The following is a 5,474-nucleotide window of genomic DNA, read 5'->3' as shown; positions in this document are numbered from 1 at the left end:
CTAAGAGTGGCGCGGAACACGTATAGTCGCCGAGGTTTGTGCAGCCTTATCCTTGGACCTGGCAGCATCATAAGCTTCCTCGTCGACGTCCATTCTTCCGCCGGCGTCCATTCCACCACCCATTTGCTCCAACGGTGGCGGAAGTGACGTGGACGGAGCGGCTGCCGCCGAAGTCTTCTTCTTCGGTGGCATGTTGATGAAGGGAATGAAGATCTAGCTCGTGTGAACGCAGGATCAGGTTCACACAATCTCGACGCCCCCTACCTGGCGCGCCAAAGATGTCGGGGAAACTGATCCACGAACACCTATGGGGCCGGCGGACCGAGCCCCTTTCGGTTCGGCGGGGGGCGGAGATCACACGAAGAGCAGATCGAGGCGAAGCACACGAGCAGTTTACCCAGCTTCGGAGCTCTCCGGAGAGATAACACTCCTACTGCTGCTTGTTTGATTATCTTGTGTTCTTGCTCCAGAGAGAGAGTGTAGTGTTTTTCTGGGTTCCAAACCAGTTGAACCTCCTCTACGTTGCGCATGGGCCTCCTTTTATACGCTAAAGGGGTCACCGACAGGTGGCAACGCAGAGAAGGGTACAAATGTAAAAAGTGAGGTGGTTGGTACAGTTACTTGTACAATGCACTCTACCTAACCCTGACGGCAGGGGACAAGGGCATTAAATGCCCGTCTGAGTCGCCCAAACAGTGCAGAAAAGGACCGTTAGGGGCGCCACCGTTCGCCATCATGGCGATCTTGTCAGCTTCGCATGCCACTGCGCACCGCTGGCTGCACAGCCTCCCGCCACGCGCGCCTGGAGAGGCCCCCAGAGCGACACGTTGGTGGATGCGCTGGAGCGTGGGCACAGAGTGGCTGCCTGCCGCGGCAAGCGCCTTGCCGCTGCTGTTATCTTGTCGGGTCTAGAAGCTTGTCGCTCACCGGGCCTCGAGGTACCTTGGTTGGTCTCCCCGGCAAGCTCCTCTTGCCGGGGCCTTGTTGCCTTGCCGGAGCGCGTAGCGCGTCGCGGAAAGTTCCTTGGAGTGCCTTGGTTGGCTTTCCCGGCAAGCTCCTCTTGCCGGGGCCTTGTCTCCTGAGCTTAAATACTTTGTTCTTGAATGGCTCCAAGGGAACCATGGAGGATCTTGGCGTTCGCCCGGCAAGCCTTGCCGCGGGGTGCTGCAACTGCCCGTGCACAAGTTCGGGGTACTAGGGTACCCCTATTCTAGTACACCGACAGTCCCAAAAATAATATAAAAGTGGAAAATAAAGCCCAATATAGTCCAAAATAGTAGATAATATAACATGGAGCAATCAAAAATTATAGATACGTTGGAGACGTATCAGGCATACCCAAGCTTAATTCCTGCTCGTCCTCGAGTAGGTAAATGATGAAAAGAGATTTTTTGATGCGGAGTGCTACTTGGCATAATTTCAATGCAAATCTTCTTAATTGTGGTATGAATATTCAGATTAGAAAGATTCAAGACAAAAGTTTATATTGACATAAAAATAATAATACTTCAAGCATACTAACAAAACAATTATGTCTTCTCAAAATAACATGGCCAAAGAAAGTTATCCCTACAAAATCATATAGTCTGGCTATGCTCCATCTTCACCACACAAAGTATTTAAATCATGCACAACCCCGATGACAAGCCAAGCAATTGTTTCATACTCTAACTTTTTCAAAACTTTTTCAATCTTCACGCAATACATGAGCGTGAGCCATGGATATAGCACTATAGGTGGAATAGAATGGTGGTTGTGGAGAAGACAAAAAGGAGGGGAAGATAGTCTCACATCAACTAGGCATATCAACGGGCTATGGAGATGCCCATCAAAAGATATCAATGTGAGTGAGTAGGGATTGCCATGCAACGGATGAACTAGAGCTATAAATGTATGAAAGCTCAACAAAAGAAACTAAGTGGGTGTGCATCCAACTCGCTTGCTCATGAAGACCTAGGTCAATTTGAGGAAGCCCATCATTGGAATATACAAGCCAAGTTCTATAATGTATAATTCTGACTAGTATATGAAAGTGATAACATGAGAGACTCTCCATGATGACAGCTCTCTTCCGGCAGAGCTCCGGAACAGGCCCCAAGATGGGATCTCGTGGATACAGAAAGTTGCGGCGGTGGAATTAGGTTTTTGGCTCCTGTTCTAATCGTTTGGGGGTACGTAGGTATATATAGGAGGAAGGAGTACATAAAGGTTTAGCACGATCTCTAAGCGAAAAAGGAAATAGCTTCAATTTAGCGACATCATTATCGACATCTTTTTTCTTTTGCATATCACAGAAATGAACGAAGCTATTCAGATGAGTAGCGGCATCTTCACTAGGAAGGCCGGCGAATTGATCTTTCATGACAAGACTCAACAAAGCAGCATTGATTTCACAAGATTCAGTATTGGCAAGAGGAGCAATCGGAGTGCTAAGGAAATCATTATTATTGGTAATGGTGAAGTCACACAATTTAGTATTATCTTGAGCCATCGCGACAAACAAGCAAACTAGCACACAAGAAAACAAGAGCAAATGGGCAAAAGAGGCAAATAGAGAGTGTCAGTGTACTAGAGTAGGGGTACCCTAGTATCCCGAACTTGTGCACGGGCAGTTGCAGCGCCGCGCGGCAAGGCTTGCCGGACGACCTCCAGAGTCCCCCGTGGGTTCCTTTGGAGCCATTCAAGAACAAAGCATTCAAGATGAAGAGACAAGGCCCCGGCAAGAGGATCTTGCCGGGAAGAGACAAGGCCCCGGCAAGAGGAGCTTGCCGGGAAGGCCAACCACGGCACTTCAAGAAACTTGCCGCGATGCACCGCACGTCCCGGCAAGGTCCGGTGAGCGACAAGCTTCTGGACTCGACAAGACGACGACCCCAACAAGGTACTCACCGGGGGCCCGCTGCCACTCTGTACCCACGCTCCAGCGCACCCACCCGCGTGTCGCCATGAGGCTTCCTCAGGGGCGCGTGGCGGGAGCCTGTGTAGCCAAGGGTACGCGGTGGCAAGCGGAGATGAAGAGAAGGACATCGTGGCAAATGGTGGCGCTCCTAACGGTCACTTTTTGCACTGTTTAGGCAACTCAGACGGGCATTCAATGACCTTGTCCCCTGCCGTCAGAGTTAGGTAGGGTGCACTGTGTCCACAGTAGCGGTAGCTGCACCTACCGCATCCTTTTCCATTTTTACCCTTCTAGTCTACGTTGCCACCTGTCGGTGACCCCTTGAAAGTATAAAAGGAGGCCCAAGCGCAACGTAGAGGGGGTTCGGCTCATTCGAAACATCAGGAACACTCTCACGCTCGGTCTGGCAGCGTCCATTGCTCCTGAGCAAGAATTCAATACACACAAACAAGCAGCAGTAGGGTTTTACGCATCCGTGCGGCCCGAAGCTGGGTAAAACTGCTCGCGTGTACTGCCTCAATCCGCTCTTTGCGCGGCCTCCGCCCCCCTCCGAACCGAAAAGGGGCCCGGTCCCCATAGGTGTTGGCGGATCAGTTTCTCCGACATCTCTGGTGCGCCAGGTAGGGGGCGTCGAGATTGTGCGAACCCGATCCGGCGTGCACGCGAGCTAAATCTTCATCGTCTTCATCGACATGCCAACGAAGAAGAAGGATTCGGAGGCAGCTGTTCCGTCTACGTCGCTTTCACCGCCTCCGGAGCAAACGGGTGGTGGAGTGGACGCCGGCGGAAGAATGGGCGTCGACGAGGGAGCCCTCAGTGCGGCCAAGTCCAAGGACAAGGCGGCACAGACCTCGGCGTCCATGCGCGCACCGCGCCCCTCTCAGGAGGCGCGGAACCAGCAGCGTCATGGCGTTCGCAGCGCCATATGTCCGCTGGGCCAAGATCAAGCTGGTGGTTCTCGTGGCGCTCAAGACCAACATGCACGTCAACATGCTGGCTCGAGCGAAGTACGGTCGCCTGGACGGGGCACTGCTCCTTCTAACATGGTTAGGAGTCCGAGCACGCCCCACTCCTCGCACCATTCACCTCCGCCGCCCACCACTCCAGCAGAAGCCTTGGCGCGAGCTCAACTGCTCCTAGACTATCCTCCGACGGCGGACAAGACCGACGAATGGAGGGCCACTATCCAGAGCCTCATCGGCTTCGCCAACGGCGACACTGCGCGGCAACCAAGCACCTCGCTGCCGCGGCAGGACAGCCGGATGCGAGCCGATGGCAACAAGACCGGGGGAGGTGCGACTTCCATGCACTCTCCACTACGAAGGCCAAAATCGCCGACTCGCCGGGTCCACCCCGACAGCGGCTCCACCACGTCGTCGGACCCACGAGCTCGTCGCGACCAGCGCCAAGTTCTCCATGAACGATAACAAGAAGACGCTCGAACCCGCATCGAGCGCCGAAGAGAAGCGCGACGTCAATACGACAAGCGCGCTGGGCCCTCTGTTGACATGCATGCGCCAAGGGAACCAGGCGATCTGCCGTACGTGGTAGGTTGTCCTGCGTTCACCCGTGAGCTGCGGCAAGTCCAGTGGCCCAGCACAAAGAATTTCAAACCAGTCGTACCAGAGAAGTACGACGGCAAGACGCATCCGTCGGAGTTTCTCAGCATCTACACCATCGCGGTGTAGGCTGCCGGGGGACGGGACGATAAGATCCTTGCCAACTACTTCCTGCTGGTACTGAAGCCCAACGTCAGGTCCTGGCTCATGCATTTGCCGGACAATTCCATCTCCTCTTGGGCAGATTTATGCCATTAGTTTGTTGGCGCCTTTACAGGCGGCCACAAGCCACATGGCCAAGAGAGCGATCTTCATCTGCTCGCCCAGAAGGAAGGAGAGCCACTGCGCAAGTACATTCAGAGATTCAGCCGTGTACAGCACAACATCCCAGACGTCCACCCCACCGCGATCATCAGCGCGTTCCATCAGAACGTGCGAAACCGAAGGATGAGGGAGGAGATGGCGATGTGCAAGATCAGAGACGTTAGCGAGCTTTACGCCCTGGCCGACAAGTGCGCACGCGCTGAAGAGGGGAGGAAGCTCCCCAGAGAGGATACAGGAGCAGGAGGATCTGACAGTGAGGATGCCGCCCCGGCAAACAAAGGCCGGCGGCGGAATAACAGAAGGAGGAAGGGCAAGGAAGTGCTAGCTGTCGAGCAGACCGGCAACGGAGGTGGCGCCAAGGAAGCTAAAGCTGGTGGCTCCGACAAGGAGGCCCAGCCTGTGGCGGCCGCCGACAAGCAGGACAGCTCCGGCAAGCAGTATTGTAAGATTCACCGCACCAAGGGTCACGATCTCCAGAACTGCAAGAAAGTCGAACAGCTTGTTGAGCAACAGAAAGCTGAGTACAAGCGGCGCGACAAGGAGAAGGCCCGGGAAGGAACTGGTGGGTCCGGCAAGAAACGTCCCGGCCGAGGAGGACGCCACGGCAAGGCCAAGCAGCGGCAAGGAGATAGGCCCCCCCGTGGCCGCGACAAGGATGAAGACGACGACGATGACGAAGACGTGGATGATGA

Source organism: Triticum aestivum, chromosome 6A, assembly GCF_018294505.1.
Source record: "Triticum aestivum cultivar Chinese Spring chromosome 6A, IWGSC CS RefSeq v2.1, whole genome shotgun sequence".
NCBI classification, from domain to species: domain Eukaryota; kingdom Viridiplantae; phylum Streptophyta; class Magnoliopsida; order Poales; family Poaceae; genus Triticum; species Triticum aestivum.
This window is presented reverse-complemented; position numbering follows the sequence as displayed.